The 20,398-nt window shown below is 38.7% G+C and overlaps 1 protein-coding gene across 9 annotated transcripts in view; it reads right to left on the reverse strand.

Annotated features, from left to right (window-relative positions):
- Positions 1 to 20,398, reverse strand: part of LRRC4C (leucine rich repeat containing 4C) — a 1,846,189-nt gene that overhangs the window by 1,385,441 nt on the left and 440,350 nt on the right. Inside the window, exon 3 of one of the 9 annotated variants that reach the window (XR_014069611.1) lies at positions 14,770 to 14,847. The exons of the other annotated variants lie outside the window; for them this stretch is intronic. The gene's annotated coding sequence lies outside the window, so the exon portion shown is untranslated. The remainder of the gene's footprint in view (positions 1 to 14,769; positions 14,848 to 20,398) is intronic. 9 annotated transcript variants of the gene reach the window in all.

Genomic DNA, 20,398 nt, shown 5'->3' on the forward strand with positions numbered 1-20,398 from the left:
AAAAGATGTGACATGTAGAGATAATTAGTAAGAGGGAATCTGGAATATACACCTGTTCATAAATGATGAATCTCAGGATTAATAAGGGGTGGTATAACCATGTGGAAAGAAGAAAAAATCTCTAACAATTGAAGTTAGGTTGACATCCGGATTGTCCACCAGCTATGGGAAGTTTGCTTTATTTAACCCTCTTAAGTCAGTTTCTTGTCTGTGAAGTGGTGACAGTAACCACCCTTTCTGGAAACTTCTGATAGTTTGTTGGCCAAGTATTCCATGTGCGTACATGCTCAACAATCTCTAGTTTCATTCCCTGCCCTTTGCTCATCATGACTGTGACTGTATGTGACTACAATTTACTCATTTGTAAGGCCCAAAGCCCCTCTGAGTGAGAAAAGGGAACTCTAAACTCAGGGTTTCTCATATAAGAAAAGGAGTTGTCACAGTGCCTCCCTCTTTGCATAGAATGTCAACTGTTGCTCCCTCCTATTTAAATAAGACTCAGCTCCTCTTCTATAAAATATTCCTCACTTCCGCCCTCAGCTTTCAGTGAATCATTTCTTCCTCTGCAGACCCTGCTGTTTGCTTATGTACCTTTGGTTTCTGATTCCATATTGCCCTGCATTAGAGTTATCTCACTGGTTTTCAGTAGGGCATCCCAGCTTACTTAAACGGTCTTTTGTGATGACTCTCTGAACTATTGCTCCTCTTAAATCTAATTCTGATAACAATTATTATTAAAATTGACTCTGTCTGTGTGCTAACAGCTAAGTCGCTTCAGTCACATCCTACTCTTTGTGACCCCATGGACTGTAGCCCACCAGGCTCCTCTCTCCATGGGGTTCTCCAGACAAGAATACTGGAGTGAACTGCATGCCCTCTTCCAGGGGATCTTCCCAACCCAGGGATCAAACCTGAGTCTCTTCCATCTCCTGTATTGGCAGGGAGCTTCTTCATCACTAGTACCACCTGGGAAGCCACGGCTGATTCACATTGTTGTAGGGAAGAAACCCATACAACATTGTCAAGCAATTATCCTCCAATTAAAAATACAGAAAAAAAAAAAAAAACCTGATTATATTCTAAGAAGGGTTCTAAGTGTTTTCATTGAAAGAGAGCATTTAATCCTCACAATGACTCAAGCAGGTGGGGAGTATTCTGGGTTATCCCAGTTTTCCAGATGAGGAAACTGAGGTTCTCAGAGGTTAGGTCAGTTGTCCATAGCCATGTGGCAGAAACATGGAGTCGGCATTCAAGCTCAGACGGACTGCTTCCAGAAGCCAAGCGAGTAACCACTATCTGGTGACATAGCATGTTGATTTAGAACATAAGCCATCCCTTCCCCTCTCTGTCGGGCTACAGCTGAGGCTCTCAGGCAGAGTGACAGCATGGGAACATGAGCACAGAGTAGAGAATGTGTCTTTCAGAACCGAGCGCATCAACAGAAGTATTTAAATTAAACTGTCATGTTTCCTCCCACACGCAGCGCAAGGATTTGAGTCATCTTTCAGGAGTAGCAGCGTGAGGCTGAGGGTAAACTGCCTCCTGCAGCACTAATTTGGATGGCAGTCCCCAGCCCAAATCTACATCTCTCCACAAATCAAGGTGGATACCGTCTGTGCTGGGAGACAAATGATGTCAAACATCTGCTGAAAAACAGATTGTAGCAAGCCAAGCTTACAAACAAGCTCAGGCACAAACATCTCAGTTACCTTGGTGGTGGGAGCCTCATGGGTCTCAACTGGGGTCTTTCAAATAACAAGAAAATTCTTCTACAGGAGATCATCTAGGCAAGGTGAGTGGGATGCAGAGAGAAGGAAGGGCCAAAAAGGGCAGACCTGGAAGTTAGCTTTACTGGGTTTCAGGGACTATGCACTGTCAAGCAGTTTACAGATGTTATTATTTTTAACTCTTTCTCCTTCTCTGTCATACATCTGTGTGTGTTTGTATATGTGTTCAAATTGCATATATACTGCATATATACATACATATTGATATATATATAATTTCCTTGAATATATTCAATAATCAAGGCAAGAGATTATTTTGTATGAAACATTATAATTTCCCCACTACTTCAAAGAAATCCAACAAGTAAATTTACAGATTTTTGATAAAAATTATGAGTGAACACCAGACCCCAAGGAACTCAACCCACAAGCCCCAATGAAATTTTATCTGTGTGTGTGTGTGTGTGCACGTATGTGTATATCAACTTTCCATTGAGATAAATAAGACTCATAAAAGTTTGGGGCTTCCTAGGTGGCACTAGTGGTAAAGAACCTGCCTGCCAATGCAGGAGACATAAGAGACACGGGTTCAATCCTTGGGTTGGGAAGATCCCCTGGAGGAGAACACGGCAACCCACTCCAGTATTCTTGCCTGGAAAATCCAATGGACAGAGGAGCCTGGTAGGCAATAGTCCGTAGGGTCACAAAGATTCGGACATGAATGAAGTGACTTAACGTGCCATAAAAGATTAAAAAGTTGCCTAAGGTAAGGTGAGCAGAACCAGAGAAAGATTCAGACTCAAGTTCAAGTCCTCCTGATCCTCTAGTTTGTTCTCTTCCTGCATCACTTTAACCTCAAGCAATGGCTTTCATAAAAGCTTATGATATTTTATTCGTTCATTGGGCAAAAATGATTGTGCACCTAATAAGCTCCAGTACTGTTCTATGAACGAGGGATCAAACAGAACGCAAAACAGAGATAGTCCTTAGACTCATGGAGAGGATGGGAAACAAACAAACAAACAAAAATTGGCGTATCTGGTGGTGATAACCACCATGAAGAAAAATAAAGCATAATTGGTAGATAGCAATGAGACATCCTATTTTCAAAGAGGTTGTCATGGAAAGTCCCTGATAGCACGGCACTGGGCACAGAGTGGAAGGATGCATTTCTAGAAGTGTATGTGAGCCACACTAATTTGAGCATGATAAGAGCATTTTACCCACAAGAAGCAAAGACTCTAAGAGTGGATATGTTTCATATGTTTGAGCTAGCTCTTTGCTAGGAAGAACAAAGGGGCTATTGAACCCAGAGCACAGTGAGAGAGGGAGAAGCAGTAAAATTTAGGATAAATTGATATTTGAGGTCAAATAAAGTAGGGCCTTATAAGCCATGAGTTGGAAATTACTTTCAGTACAAGGGGAGGCTACTGCTTTTGAATAGAAAAGTTGCACGATATGACTTAAGTTTACCACTACTGTATAGAAAATAAACTATTGTCAGGGGAGTGGGGTGAAGGTGGAAAGCAGGAACACCAGGTAGGAGACATCTGAAATAATCTAGGTAAGAGACTGTGGTAGAATATTCCAGAGTTAGAGACGTTGGGTGATGTGAAGTGCTTAAAACCAGGATGTGTTTCAAGATGAGAGTCTAAGAATCGGGGCTTCCTTGGTGGCTCAGTGGTAAAGAATCCGCCTGCCAATGCGGGTTTGATTCCTGATTTGGGAAGATCTCACATGCTGCGAAGCAATTAAGCCTCTTGTGCCACGACTATTGAGCCTGTTCTCAAGAGCCCAAGAGCTGCGACTTCTGAAGCCTGCGTGCCCTAGAACCTGTCCTCCACGACAAGAGAAGCTATCGCAATGAGAAGTCTGCGCACTGCCATTAGCGAGTAGCCCCTGCTTGTCACAACTACAGAAGAGCCCACACAGCCAAAAGATCTAGTAGAGCCAAAAATAAACAAATAAATAAAATTTTAAAAAAGAGTAAGAATTTATGGGCACACTGTTTGCATGATGTGAAAGAAAGGGAGGAGCAAGTAAAAAAAAATTATTTAGGCAACTAAAACAAAGGACCCTCCATTACTGAGATGGGGAAACCGAAGGATTAGCAGTTATGTGGGCAGAATCAAGAGTCTGAGAGGTCTACTAAATTTCTCTTCTGCTTCTGTTAGGTCCTTGCCATTCCTGTCCTTTATTGTGCCCATCTTTGCATGAAATGTTCTCCTTGGTATCTCCAATTTTCTTCGAGAGATCTCTAGTCTTTCCCATTCTATTGTTTTCCTCTGTGTTTTTGAATCATTCACTTAAGAACGCTTTGTCTCTCCTTGCTGTTCTATGCAACTCTGAATTCAGTTGGGTATATCTTTCCTTTTCTCCTTTGCCTTTCGTTTTTTTCTTTTCTCAGGTATTTGTAAGGCCTCCTCAAACAGCCATTTTGCCTTCTTGCATTTTTTTCTTTAGGATGGTTTTTGTTATTGCCTCTTGTACAGTGTCACCTCTGTCCATAGTTCTTCAGGCACTCTGTCTATCAGATCGAATCCCTTGAATCTATTTGTAACTTCCACTGTATAATTGTAAGGGATTTGATTTAGGTCATACCTGGATGGCCTAATGTTTTTCCTTACTTTCTTCAATTTAAGCCTGAATTTTGCAATAACGCGCTGATGATCACAGCCACAGTCAGCTCCCAGTCTTGTTTTTGCTGACTGTATAGAGCTTCTCCATCTTTGGCTGCAAAGAATATAATCAATCTGATTTCCATATTGACCATCTGGTGATGTCCATGTGTAGAGTCTTCTCTTGTGTTGTTGGAAGAGGATGTTTGCTATGACCAGTGCGTTCTCTTGGCAAAACTCTTTTTGCCTTTGCCCTGCTTCATTTTGTACTCTGAGGCCAAATCTGCCTGTTATGTACTATTATGTATTTCCCCATAATACTTTCTTAATTAAAAGTGTCCTTTACATTTAGTTTCCAAATACATGAAATTTTTAAAGTATTTTTATATTAATTTCTCATTTTGATATCAATTTCTCATTTTAATGCTTTCTTCTCTGCAATCACCTGCTGTGTTTTTTCAGTCTTCTAACTTTATTGAGATTTTTCAATGGCTAAGTCAAAGATCTGCCTTGGTAAATGTTACACTGCACTTGAAAATCTGTGGCTTATTTTCAAATATCTTTTGGTATTGATTTCTAACATAATTCCATAGTGATAAGAGAATAGATTCAGTAGGATTTTAATACCTTTAAACCATGAAATTTTTGAAACTTGTTTTATGTCCCTGGATATGGTCGAGTGTCTCTAGATTATAGTCTATGGGAACTTTGAATAGAATTTGTATCATACTACTGTGTGAAAATTGTATAAATCTGAATTATGTTGAATTGGCTCATGGTATTTTTAGGTTTGCTCTATCCTTCTACTTTTCTGTATATTCATTCTATTAATTTTGAGAATTTGATACTGAAATTCCATCTAAAAATCTCAATTTATCTACTTAAAAATAATTGTAATATATGTTGGGATTCCCTGGTGGCTCAGAGAGTAAAGAGTCTGCCTGCGATGTGGGAGACCTGAGTCTGATCCCTGGGTTAGGAAGATCCCCTGGAGAAGAAAATGGCAACCCACTCCAGTAGTCTTGCCTGGAAAATACCATGGACGGAGGAGCCTGGTAGGCTACAGTCCATAGGGTCACAAAGAGTCAGACATGACTGAGCAACCTCACTTTTACTTCATATGTAACTTTGTTCTGTATTTTCCAAGTCTCCTGTAAATGTGTTACTGTACTTTCATAATTTAAAAAAATAAAAAAGGAAGAGGAAAAAAAATCTCCTTTAGTCCCTTCACCAGAGATGTTACAAACAGAATACATTTAACAAAATGAAAAACCCAGAGTTGGTAATTATGTAATCAGGGAGATTACAGGGGACAGTTAAACCACACTGCTTTCTCAATTTCCTCTCAAAATATATAGTCTGTGGGGAGCAAATTCTCCTTATGCAATTGTTAATCAAACTCTTCCAGATTCTTTAAGTAAATCAGTCAATGCTCTAAAAAGGCTAAGAATTATCAATTAAATATCTCAGGAAGAAACTGGAAGGATGAAACAGTTGCAGGAACCTTGAACATATTTTGATTAACTTGTTCTTGCAAGGAATATTGTTGAGCCTTGTATTATGCAAAAAGACATATTTTGGTACAGAAAATAGAGTAATGAAAAAATCATAAACATCTTCTTCCTTCGTGAAGCACTTTGCTTCCTTGAAGAGGAAAGGTAAAATATGTGCAATTTGGAAGTAAACAAGATAATCTCAGATAGTAGTAAGTGATATAGAAAATAGGTTATGGGATAGAGAATGTCTGGTGTAGGTGGTGGGGGTTACAGATGGTGGAAGAGACATTTGAGCTGTGACATGAACAGGAAAATCTGGACACATGTTAATCAAAGGGTGCAATGACATGCGCACCAATTAATCAGCTCTCTTTAGTATATGGGGAGAAGCAGCTAAATATTTTCTCATAAGAATTAGGCTACTATTTCCACGTGGGAAATAATGTGAGAAAAATGAATCTTTATAAGAAACATTGGTCTTTTATATCTTTAAATATTCTCCAAGAAAATGTGTTTTATACTTTACTAGACTACACCCATAATTTACATACTGTGTACATTTTCAAATAGACTAGACTCTCCTATTACAACTGCTTTCATTTGATGAAAACATACAACATCTGGCCAGATGATGCATGTCCTATCACATTTGAGACCAGATCTGAACAAATATTCATTAAGCTTTTAAAAATCCATAAAGAAGCTATTAAAAAGCAATTGGATTTTTACAGCTGGTATTCAAAGTTAACAGATAAGCAGTTGGAAAGAGAAAGTGCTGTTGAAAATGGAAAACAACTGTACAGAAATAAGATGGTCTGGACTCGGTTTTGTACCTCACTGGTTGTACAAACTTGAGAACGTCTTGCACTTCTCTGATTGTCTATGTCCTCATCTCTTAAAGGAAAATAATGGACTAATATCTCTAAAATTCTGCCTCTAAAATTTTATGAAAATATAATTTGTTTAACACAAACTCAGAGCCAATCTTTTCCCATTTTTTCTTACCCACAGTCTCCAACTCACCTATTCCTGCTGTTTTTCTATTTTCATTACAAGGGCCTATTACTTTTTGAATAGCTTCTTTGAAGTGAATAAATAAAGTCAATTCAAATCACAAGGTTAGCTTCTTGAAAATGTTCTTCTCTCCAGTAAACTGAATGTATGGTTTTTATGCACTAGACACATTTCCCTCCTCATATTTAGAAATCCTTTTATGTTTTGCGGTCTCTCAAGCATTTTAAAAAACCATCCATTCAAACTGGGACTGTTCTGGCTTGTCTTATGTTTCCAAGAATACACAGTTATTCTAGAAGGCTTTGATTTAATTCACAGGGATTTCCAGATCTATTCGGGAAAACTCAATAATGTCTTTGCCTTAGAGAATATTTAGAGTAAAGATGTAAAGACCAGCGTCTCTCATAAAGATTCATTTCTCTGAGATTACTTTCCACATGGGAATGATAGTATCAGTCTCACAAGAAAATATTTCATCTTTTAATATAACTTTGCTGCTTCTCCTCAAGCATTAAAAAAAGACAATTAGTTGAGATGCATATTAAAAGGAGAAAAGTGGTGGAATTCTGAACCTAGAGTCAAAAGAAATAGTCTTACTCTTTTACATACCTCATCTGAGAATTTGAAAGACTTGGTTTATTCAACTTTCAAACACAGAGGATGAAAAAATAATAATGCCAAACATATTTGAGCTCTTACCACATAGTTTGACAGTGTAGTAGATTTGATCTTTGGAGTGGGTTTGATCCCTGGGTTGGGAAGATTCTCTGGAGAAGGGAATGGCAACCCACTTCAGTATTCTTGCCTGGAGAATCCCACGGACAGAGGAGCCTGGTGGGCTATAGTCCACGTTGTCACAAAGAGTCGGACACGACTGAGTGACTAACACTTTCACATTCCCCAAATGGGCTCGGTGACATGCGTGTCATGTATGATGTCTCATTTAGTTATTCATAATTCTGCTACGTAGGTATTCCCTTTTCAAAGGCAAAAAGTCTAAAGTTTGAAAAGAAAGAAAGCTCAAGGTCCCAGGGACTATCGATCTTTACACAACTGTTGGATCTTGTCTTAATATCACTATCTTATAAATGCTGGTTTCTATCTTCACAAGCTAGAAACAACATGCTTAATGGACAATGAGCTGTGCTTCGTCGCTCAGTCGTGTCCGACTCTTTGCAACCCCATGGGCTGTAGCCCACCAGGCTCCTCTGTCCATGGGGATTCTCCAGGCAAGAGTACTGGTGTGGGTTGCCATGACCTGCTCCAGGGGATCTTCTCAACCCAGGGATCAAGCCCAGGTCTCCTGCATAGCAGGCAGATTCTTTACAGAGTCACCAGGGAAGCCCATGGTACAATAAATGGTTTAAAATAATTATGCCTATTCAGATAAAAAGGATGGAGATGATGAAGACAGATACGATTTAAATGATGGCACTGAATTTGTCAGCCTCAGAATTAACCCTGTGGGGGGAAATGATGTTTACAAAATTTGGTAATCGATTCAATTTGTAGTAATATCTGCTGCCCCCATGTGGTACACTTTGTGACTATCCTCTTCTCACTGTTTATTTCCCTCTTCCAGTTAATTCCTGTCCTATTACCCCTGTTGGGACTTCCCAGGTGGTGCAGTGGTAAAGAACCTGCCTGCCAATGCAGAAGATCCAAGAGACTTGGGTTTGATCCCTGGGTTGGCAACTTCCTCTGGAGTAGGAAAAGGCAACCTGCTCCAGTTTTCTTGCAAAATATCTTGGAAAATTTCAGGGACAGAGGAGACTGGCAGGCTACGGTCTGTGGGGTTGTGAAGAGTCGGACACGACTAAGCACACACACAAACACACACACACATTATATGTGTTACATGATTCTTTCTGCTTGCTCTGGATATGAAATAGATGGTAAAGAATCATGATTATGTTTGGACAAAGCTTAATGACTGACAATGCGTTCATGTGGGTATCCGAGCATGTTGGTTGGCTCTTTAATTCACCAGAAACAAAGAGAATCTCTTGAAAAGATACAAGGACTTTCCATTATAGATGAGAAACCACGAAACAAATTCCAGTGGAAAACTCTAGACAGTCTTAGTAATAGGAACTATTCTATCTCTCTAACTCAACAATACCAGAATGAACAAACTCCAACCATTAACTTTATTCTTGCCTTGTTGAGGTCAATCATCAGAGTGTTGGAAGATAGCATCTAAATCATGAAACTGAGGTCAGAGTCCAATCTTTTCAAAGTACTAATTGGAGAAAGGACTGATATAACAGAAGGGACCTCCAGGGTAGCTGTTGACTTTTGTAGTGATAGCACGGGACATCTTGGTTTGCTATAAAGTAAATAAGCATACTTAGATGACCATAAAGTAAATAAACATAGTTAGATGACTTCAGCATGGAAAACTGAATATTGGGCAACCAAAACCCACAAATGCTCATTATGTTACTAGTTGTCGTTTAGTCACCAAGTCATGTCCAACTCTTCGCAAGCCCACGGACTGCAGCACACTGGGCTTCTCTGCCCCTCACCATCTCCTGGAGTTTGCCCAAGTTCACGTCTATGAATCAGCGATGCCATCCGACCATCTCATCCTCTCTTGCCCTCTTCTGCTTCTGCCTTCAATCTTTCCCAGCATCAGGGTCTTTTCCAATGAATCAGCTGTTCGCATCAGGTGGCCAAAGTATTAGAGCTTCAGCTTCAGCGTCAGTTCTTCCAAAGAGTTCTTCCAAAAATCTGTGTTGATTTTCTTTAAGATTGACTGATTTGATCTCCTTGCTTTCCAAGGGACTCTTAAGAGTCCTCTCTAGCATCACAGTGTTACTAGTCAGTTGTATTTAATTTAAAATAGTTAAAAGTGAAAGTGTTAGTTGATCAGTTGTGTCTGACTCTGTGTGACCCCAGGGACTGTAGCCCATCAGGCCTATTTTCTTCAAGGAAATATAGACAGACTGCCACACAACATGATAAAATATCTTTTCTGATAAATGCTACAGAAGGAACGATTTCTACTTGTGTATGGTAATTGGTATCAGACAAATGCACACACCTACAGACAAAAGGAAAGTTGAACAAATACAGAGATCATCTGTTTGCGTGTGATGAAGAGGCAGCAACATAAAAAAGATGGACCTAGATTCAATAGAGGAAGAACTTCAGAAAGATAAACCGACTTTCTGAAACTATTTTTATCCTGGGGAATTTAATGATTCTGGCTATTACCTGGAGACCAAGAAACTAGGAGTCAGAACCCAGAACACCTTTGCTGAGTGACAGAGAGAAATAATAGAGTTTTGGCTGATATTGAAATAACTGGAAGCACATGACAGTTATCCTCTAAGTATAATTGCTAAGTTCTAGTTTTGTTATAGAGGAAGGCCATAACCTAAGCAGAAAAATATAGCAGAGAAAGGTTCTTAGCAAAATCACATTAGGCAAAAATCCTAGAAAGACAGGGGCAAAGTCAAAATTGACTCAGTCTTAAGAGGACTTCAACCTAGCCTTGACTCAGCCCCACTCAAGATTTGATTGACATAAGCAATCACCACTGTATATGCCCAGTGTGGGAATGGGTGAACTCACTCTTGAGAGACAGAAGATAATCTGCAACCATGGACAGTTTTTAAACTACTGTCTGGCATTCAACTTAAAAAAAATCACTAGGCCCACCAACAGACAGAAATTCAGAACTGAAGCCACGGCAGAAAACAAAAAACTATAAATATAGACCCATAAGTGACTAAGTTATTGAAGTTAATTGACAAGGATTTTAAAATTATGTTTAAGAAATTGAGGGAAAGACAGGAAATAGATGCAATGACAAATTCCACCAGAGAGATGTAATCCTTAAGAATCAAATAGAAAATCGAGAAGTGATGCATAATATAGGAAATTTTGAATTCATTAGATATTTTAATATGAAATGTGATTAATTAGTTCCAGAATAATTGACTTGAAAGACAGGTTTACACTACTACTCAACATAGTTTTGGAAGTTTTGGCCACAGGAATAAGAGCTGAAAAAGAAATAAAAGGAATACAGATGGGAAAAGAAGAAGTAAAACTTTCGCTGTTTGCAGATGACATGATCCTCTACATAGAAAACCCTAAGATTCTACCAGAAAATTACTAGAGCTAATCAATGAATATAGTAAAGTTGCAGGATATAAAATTAACACACAAAAATCCCTTGCATTCCTATACTCCAATAATGAGAAAACAGAAAGAGAAATTAAGGAAACAATACCATTCACCATTGCAACGAAAAGAATAAAATACTTAGGAATATATCTACCTAAAGAAACAAAAGACCTATATATAGAAAACTATAAAACACTGATGAAAGAAATCAAAGAGGACACAAACAGATGGAGAAATATACCGTGTTCATGGATTGGAAGAATTAATATAGTGAAAATGAGTATACTACCCAAAGCAATCTATAGATTCAATGCAATCCCTATCAAGCTACCAACGGTATTTTTCACAAAACTAGAACAAATCATTTCACGATTTGTATGGAAATACAAAAAACCTTGAATAGCCAAAGCAATCTTGAGAAAGAAGAATGGAAATGGAGGAATCAACCTGCCTGACTTCAGGCTCTACCACAAAGCCACAGTCATCAAGACAGTATGGTACTGGCACAAGGACAGAAATATAGATCAATGGAACAAAATAGAAAGCCCAGAGATAAATCCACGCACCTATGGAACAAAATAGAAAGCCCAGAGATAAATCCACGCACCTATGGACACCTTATCTTCGACAAAGGAGGCAAGAATATACAATGGAGAAAAGACAATCTCTTTAACAAGCGGTGCTGGGACAACTGGTCAACCACTTGTAAAAGAATGAAACTAGAACACTTTCTAACACCATACACAAAAATAAACTCAAAATGGATTAAAGATCTAAACATAAGACCAGAAACTATAAAATTCCTAGAGGAAAACATAGGCAAAACACTCTCCGACATAAATCACAGAAGGATCCTCCACGACCCACCTCCCAGAATATTGGAAATAAAAGCAAAAATAAACAAATGAGACCTAATTAAAATTAAAAGCTTTTGCACAACAAAGGAAACTATAAGCAAGGTGAAAAGACAGCCCTCGGAATGGGAGAAAATAATAGCAAACGAAGCAACAGACAATTAATCTCAAAAATATACAAGCAACTCCTGCAGCTCAATTCCAGAAAAATAAACAACCCAATCAAAAAATGGGCCAAAGAACTAAACAGACATTTCTCCAAAGAAGACATACAGATGGCTAACAAACACATGAAAAGATGCTCAACATCACTCATTATTAGAGAAATGCAAATCAAAACCACAATGAGGTACCATTTCATGCCCATCAGAATGGCTGCTATCCAAAAGTCTACAAGCAATAAATGCTGGAGAGGGTGTGGAGAAAAGGGAACCCTCTTACACTGTTGGTGGGAATGCAAACTAGTACAGCCACTATGGAGAACAGTGTGGAGATTCCTTAAAAAACTGGGAATAGAACTGCCATACGATCCAGCAATCCCACTGCTGGGCATACACACTGAGGAAACCAGAATTGAAAGAGACGCGTGTACTCCAATGTTCATCGCAGCACTGTTTACAATAGCCAGGACATGGAAGCAAACTAGATGTCCATCAGCAGACGAATGGATAAGGAAGCTATGGTACATATACACAATGGAATATTACTCAGCCATTAAAAAGAATACATTTGAATCAGTTCTATTGAGATGGATGAAAGTGGAGCCCATTATACAGAGTGAAGTAAGCCAGAAAGAAAAACACCAATACAGTATACTAATGCATATATATGGAATTTGAAAGATGGTAACGATAACCCTATATGCGAGACAGAATAAGAGACACAGATGCATAGAACAGTCTTATGGACTCTGAGGAAGAAGGTGAGGGTGGGACGTTCTGAGAGAATAGCATTGAAACATGTATATTATCGTATGTGAAACAGAACACCATTCCAGGTTTGATGCATGAGACAAATGCTCAGGGCTGGGGCAATGGGATGACCCAGAGGGATGGGACGGGGAGGGAGGTAGGAGGGGGGTTCAGGATGGGGAACACATGTAAACCCATGGCTGATTCATGTCAATGTATGGCAAAAACCACTACAATATTGTAAAATAATTAGCCCCCAACTAAAATAAATAAATTTATTGAAAAAAAAAAAAAAAAAGAAAGACAGGTTTAGATTATATAATCCAACAGGATACAAAGTGAAAACAAAACAAAATTAGAGACCCATGGAATTTAGAGAATACATCTAATATACATGTAATTGGAGTCCTTGGAGGACAGAAAAGAATAGGTCAGAAATAGCGTTTGTAGAGATAATGGCCAATAATTTTTCAAAAATTATTATGTACATCAACGTATAAATTCATGAAGCTTTGAAAACCCCAAAATAAGTGAATACAAAAATAACAAACAAAACCCCAAAGTAAAACAAAAACTAAACCATAGGTTCATCATAACAGGTCTGCTAAAAATTTAAGAATAAATCTTCAAAGCTTCAAAAAAAATTACCATCAAAGGAATAAGTATGAGATTGACAATTAACTTCTCAAGAGAGATGATAGAGGCCCTACAAAAATAAAAAGAAACACACAACAAATGAATCTTAAAAGAGAGGCATACTTTAAGATATGTAGATGTGTTGTTGTTTTTTTTCATATAGAGTTGACTTAATTGTAAAACCCACAAAGATTTGAAAAGTTTTGGAAAAGCACCCCTAGACTGGGTCAAAAAGACTAAAGACATCCAAGTTCAAACAACACCTCTGGCCTAAAAATTTCTATAGCTAGGACAGAGCCTAAGAAATCCTCTTAATCTCTAAGAATTAAATTATTCTGTAATGTCTCTTTGCTGTCTAAGCCACTAGGGAAGCTCAAGAATATATACTAAGGTGTCTGAATGCATGCTAAATCGCTTCAGTCATGTCTGACTCTTTGCAACCCCATGGACGCAAAGCCTGCCCCATGGACACAAAATCACTGTGGATGGTGACTGCAGCCATGAAATCAGAAGACAACTACTTCTTGGCAGGAAAATGATGACAAAGCTAGATAGTGTGTTGAAAAGCAGAGAGATTACTCTGCCAACAAAGTATAGTCAAGGCTATGGTCTTCCTAGTGGTCACCTACAGTTGTGAGAGCTGGACCATAAAGAAGGCAGAGTGTCAAAGAATTGATGCTTTAGACCATGGTGCTGGAGAAGACTCTTGAAAGTCCTTTGGACAGCAAGATCAAACCAGTCAATCTTAAGGGAGATCAGCCCTGGATATTCACTGGAAAGACTGATGCTGAAGCTGAAGCTCCAGTATTTTGGTCATCTGATGTTAACAGACGACTCACTGAAAAAGTCCCTGATGCTGGGAAAGATTGAGGGAAGAATTAGAAGAGAGAGTCAGAGGAAGAGATGGCTGGACAGCATCACCGATGCAATAAACATAAACTTGGGCAAACTCTGGGAGATGGTGTGGGACAGGGAGGCCTGGCATGCTGCAGTCCATGGGGTCACGAAGAGTTGGATACGACTGGGCAACTGAACAACAACATATACTGTCTCTTTAGAAATCACCAATAAAAAAACTGAAAAAATATGTATCCAAGAGTCATGGAGTCCTATAGACTTGGGACCATGCCAATGAAACAGATCAAGATCTCAATTAAGGAAGATTCCAAGTCCCAAGAAAAGCCAAATGAAGCAAAATTTGTCCATTGAGATTTCAGAATTTCTAAGGAACAGTGATTGCTATATGCTCCGTATTCACTGCTCTTCTAAATGAGTGTTTATTAATTTATTCTGTCCCTGAGTTAGGTATGTAGGATTGACTTGTCTTTTTTTTTCCCCCCTCTAAAGACTGCAAACAGGAGGAGGAAAATACTGACCTGACATAAAGCATAAAATTCTGGTCTCCGAGCCTCCTATCACGATCAGATAAGACTTTGGGAGTGTCTTGGGGAATTCTGTGTATTAGATAAATTTTGTGTATTAGAGGGATATAAATAAATGGCATCAAGAGAGCAAACTGTGAAAGGCTGTATTGTTATTCCCAATGTTTCACTATTTCCTGCATCCAGACATTTAAGTGATTTTGCAGCATATTCCAGTAAAGATGGGGCACATATTGATGTTGGACTTAGTTGTATGACAATTTCGCCAATAAAATATGGACAGAAGTGACATTATGCTAGTTTTCAACCAAGGCTGGAAGAAAGATATATGTTTCCACCTATTTCTGTTGCATTTCTTCCATTGCCATAAGGATAAAATGTCCTAGGTGGCCCGCTGATCCAATTAGGATGAAGAATACATATAACTAGATTTCAGCAACAGGATACTAAAAACTCATGTTGTGAATATAAGTTATTCAACCAGTATTGAGTGGCAGTATCTACTAAAATGTACCATTTGTTTATTGAGCATTTCTATTTCTTGGTTTAGATTCCAAAGACTGTATATGCTTGCATATGCAAGATCCCTGATGAATCTCATAAGCATAATGTTGAAAAAATCAAGCCATATCTAAGACAATTAATGATTCCAAAAAGATCAGAAGGAGACAAACTAGTCTAAGATCATAGAAATCAGGGGAGTGATTACGTTTGGGGAGAAGTGACCTTAAGTGACCTTAGTAGAAATAAGGGGCTATCTGTTGGCTGCTAATGGACCATTTCTTGATCTGAGATCTGATTCCTGGGTGTTCATTTTGTGAAAATTCATTGAATTTCAGACTCATGATTTATGTCTTTTCTGTATGTATGCTATTCATAAACAAAACACAATAAAAATACTGTTGGAAGATTAATGGAGGATGTTCTATTTTTCTTTCTCCGGTTACCTCTTTTGTTGCCAAAAAAACTGTTAATAACTTACAATTTAAAAATAAAATTAATCAGAAGGTCTGACTTACTTATTCCTGGGTGAACCAAAGATATTGATTAAAATACACATAGGCTGCACTTATATTAAGTTTTATAAATAAAAAGGTATGTAGCTGGTATTGAGAAGATAATAGAATTTTTAAAAAATTTCAGAAAGGGGAAATGTTAGGGAAGGTGGAAAAACTGCAAAATATAAATTATAGTGAACACACTCACTGTATTTTGCTGCAGCTAGTAGCTTGGGTTAGGCCCAGGCTGAATACATCAGAGCAATTAATAGTTTCACAAATAGGTTAACCCAAAGCATGTACAAAATAAGTGTCAAAAATGTTTGGCCAGTTTGCATTTCCTCTTTTATCAAATAGACAATGAGATTTCTCTGCAGTTTTTAAACTGATCACAACCTTGCTTCAGAAAGCTATATCTGCCAGAGTAGAGACCAGAGTCACAAGTCACACCAATTTGAAAAGTTGTAAATTTTCAAGGCAAGAATAATCAAAGCCTAAACTTGACCCATAAAAAGTAATTGCAATAGCAGTTCTTTTGGTAACACTCCTAAAATGATGCAATGCAAGCACTTGGCCAATTTCATGACATCACAGGAACAAATTCTACTAATACTTCATTAGGAAACAGAAACAAGAAATAAAGTCCTTCTTTACCTAGCCAAGTCACCACCCTGTTGTGTAATGACCAGACAGACTCAGAGCCTCCCTATGGGGCCACAAATGCTTCCTTAACATCATTGTCTTAGCCTCTCCAGTTTCTGCTACTATACTCCTCAGAGCAGAGTCCCCTCTACCACAATGCATGTCCTACATGGGGACTGTGGGTCAGAAAAGCCTGTGCAGATGACTCACAGCAATAAAATCCCAGTTTTATCCCATTTACGAAGTGCCCCTTTGAAATAGTATTTTTCCAAGTAGAAAACAGATTATATCTAATCAGCCTCCAAAAATGCAGCTTCAAGTTATTATAGCATGTTATGTATATTCTTTCCATAGTGCATGAACATTTCTGGAAAGGTTAATTTTCTCTCTTTACTTCCCTTACGGTATAAGGAAGGCAACCAAGAGAGGGGAATGTAGCTACATCTCTGGAATCTTTTTGGTGTCAGAAAAGTTTTTGAAAATAATTTTACTAGACACTTAATGTTCTCCTATTTTTTGACATACTGCACACCTTGCGGGATCTTATCTATCCCTGACCAGAGATTGAACCCATGCCCACAGAAGTGAGAGCACTAAGTCCTAACCACTGGACTGCCAGGAAACTCATTCCTATTCTTATATACAAACATATAAAATATGACTTTCTTGCCTATCTATCTATCATCTATCTATCTCTTTGTATGTAGCCTATCTCTTATAGATGGATAGATGGGAATAACTGCATCACCTTTGTGTGACATTAATGATGTTGGCACGTACTTTTCAGGCGATTTGGCACGACAACTCTTGTGAAAAATGAAATAAATACTGGTGTTTATAAATATCCAAGCATATATGCCGAAGAAGGGCATGGCGACCCACTCCAGTATTCTTGCTTGGAGAACCCCATGGACAGAGGAGCCTGGCAGGCTACAGTCCACGGGGTCACAAAGAGTTGGACACAACTGAGCGACTAACACACATACATATATGCAAATGAATATCACATTCAATAACATAAAGCAGCTGAAGTATATGTTTAGTCAATTTAATATTTAGTTAATTAGAAACTCTCTTGTTAAAACTCACACCTGGTGGAAAACATATAATTTCTGGGGATCTTCCAAGGGTCTGAAGGCCACTGAAAAGTGATAGAAATATTAGAGGTCAAATATGTTTCCCCAAATTAAACCATTTTTAAGGTATCCCGAAGGAATCAAAGTAATTGTTAGGACAGTGGAAGATGTCAAAAATTTTTGAGAGATCCATGCATTATGAATATCCACTGAATGTCCAAAATGGTTGTGAGGCCAGGAAGGTTTGTTCTCACATAGTGGTCTCCAACGTTTTTGGCACTCGTGACCAGTTTCACGGAAGATAGTTTTTTCATGGACCAGGGTGGGGAATGTTATTGGGATGATTCAAGCTCATTACATTTATTGTGCGCTTTATTTCTATTACTATTACATCAGCTCCACGTCAGATCATCAGGCATGAGATCCCGGAGGTTGGGGACCCCTGTTTCTATAGGCAAGTGCTAAGAGGCTGTTTGGCATATGACATGGTTGCCCCCTGTCTTTACTGTGGATTCCATGAATGCAAAGAGAACTCGGCTAGGATATAAGAGAGGAAATGATGAACAGCATGGTTATGGACTGCATGCTCGTGAGCCCCTAAAATGTAGGTGTTGAAATTCTAACCTTCTGTGTGGCTGACTTTGGAGGTAGAGCCTCAAAGGAGGTAGTTAAGGTTAAATGAGGTCATAAAGGTGGGGCCCAGACTGGGCAGGATTTGTGTCATATAATTAGAGACACCAGGAGCCTGCTCTCTCTACTCATACATACTAAGGACCAGGCTAGACCAGGAAGGCAGTCACCATCTCCAAGTCAAGAAGGGAGCCTGTAACAGAAGCCAGCCCTACCCAGGACTTGAGCTAGGACTTAGCCTCCAGAATGGCGAGAAATGTTGGTTTAGCCACAGTCTGGAATATTTTGTAATAGCAGCCCAAGAGACTAACACAGACATAAGAAGAGCTTTTTCATTCACCCCATGTATTCCAGTAGCTCTGTGAGCTTAAGAGATTTGAAAGGAAGGATGGAAGCAAGCTAAAAACAAAAAAATTAACAGAAAGATCCCAAAGGGGCAGAGAAGATATACAATCTTTGTAAAATATTTGGGTAGTGAATTATGTGGCAGTGGAGTGTGAAGGTGTGAAAGATAAAAAGGATGTCTGCTTCACTGGATTTACACTTCAAGTCTAAAGCGCTTCCCTTCCAGGACTGAATCACAAAGTTAGGCATAGGATCACCTACACAGAATCACTTGGTAGCTTCAAAACACATGTTTTACAAGAAAAAGATAGAATTTGTTTCTAATTCTGAAAGGTTTATTCCAGAAATCTTTTCCTGATCGCTTTAATCTACATGATTTTTTCATTTCAACATCCGTCTCTATGCCTTATGAGAGGAGGCTTTATTAGTGTTCTTGGCACTTTCAAGTGTTTATAGTTCAGGAAATGCATGAAGCTATGACTAGGTGTGTTCTTTTGCTTTTTTCACCAACCCAACATGCCACATGAGCTCTGACCAATCATATTTAATTGCTTTTAACTTACAGTAATTTTTAAGAATTTGATAATGATTTCTGCTTAGGGTAATTTTTACATATTTCAAAACCGCTTCTTCTCATCTTCTACTGGTGATTCTACTCCTTGAACACACAAGCTCATTCCGCTGGGCCTCTCAGATCTATCCTGCAGGCCTCGTACATGTTTTCTCATTTTTAACATGGCTTTATACAGTTTTGCTTTATATATTAAGATATTTCTTCCAGCACATCTTTCAGGCCAGGAGTCTACCACTGAAAATCATGGTTTTCTTTCCAGATTTATATTATGGGACATGATGCAACCCACAACAAAAGCTGTTTGTTTGTTTGTTTGTTTTCTTCCCAAAAGGCATCTGATTCAGAAACTCAATCTATAAAACAGGTAAAATTGAGCAGATCTGGTCAAATGAAGGTGGGGGAAAAGCATAGCTGACGCTGAATCTACCTTACCCGTGCAAACAGCCACTGAAATGCCCCCAGGCACTTGTCCATTGTTCAGTCACCCAGTCATGTCCAACTCTTTGCGACCCCATGGAATGCAGCATGACAGGCCTCCCTGTCCCTCACCATGTCTCGAAGTTTGCCCAGGTTCATATCCATTGCATCGGTGAGGCCATCCAGCCATCTCATCCTGTGATGCCCTCTTCTCCTGCCCTCAATCTTTCACAGCATCAGGGATTCTTCCCCAGGCACTTGCATCTTCCTCAAAGCACAGTTTAAAAATGGTTATTGGACAGCCCCATTTTTGAATAGCTGTCTGCTAAACCATTGTATGTGAAAGCCAACATTTATTTTAATAATCTGACTTTCCTAGGCATTTCAACTATGTACACATTTCTTGTTACTATTACACATAGCGTGGTGCTAAGCAAATGTATAGCTAAGTTTTGTGCTCATTATTGATAATTTCTTTAGTGATATTTCCTAAAAATTAAAAGGATTTTAAGCACTTAAGAATATTAGCACATGATACTATATTGTATGCACTCAAAAAATGAAAGCTGCTCCAATTATACTCAGTTCTGGCTGACATTCATCACAGACCACTGTGTCTCAAGATGGAGACATTTTTTCCTAAATTAAAGTGGAAGAAAACTACTGGCCCCTCAGCAGGCCTGCAATACCCCACCCCAAAGTCAGAGTCTAGTTTCACTTAAAAGAAAAGTGGACTTGAATCATTGAGAGGAGATAAATTAGGAGAGAAAGAGCCCGTGAGTACACAGCTTATTGTCCCATTGAGGCAATGTATTTGTCTCTTATGGCTACAAAAAATTACCACCAACTAGATTGAACATCAACTAGGTGTTCAAGCTGGTTTTAGAAAAGGCAGAGCAACCAGAGATCAAATTGCCAACATTCGCTGGATCATCGAAAAA

Source organism: Giraffa tippelskirchi, chromosome 11 (assembly GCF_054371585.1).
Source record: "Giraffa tippelskirchi isolate mGirTip1 chromosome 11, T2T-mGirTip1v1.2.pri, whole genome shotgun sequence".
In the NCBI taxonomy this organism is placed as follows: domain Eukaryota; kingdom Metazoa; phylum Chordata; class Mammalia; order Artiodactyla; family Giraffidae; genus Giraffa; species Giraffa tippelskirchi.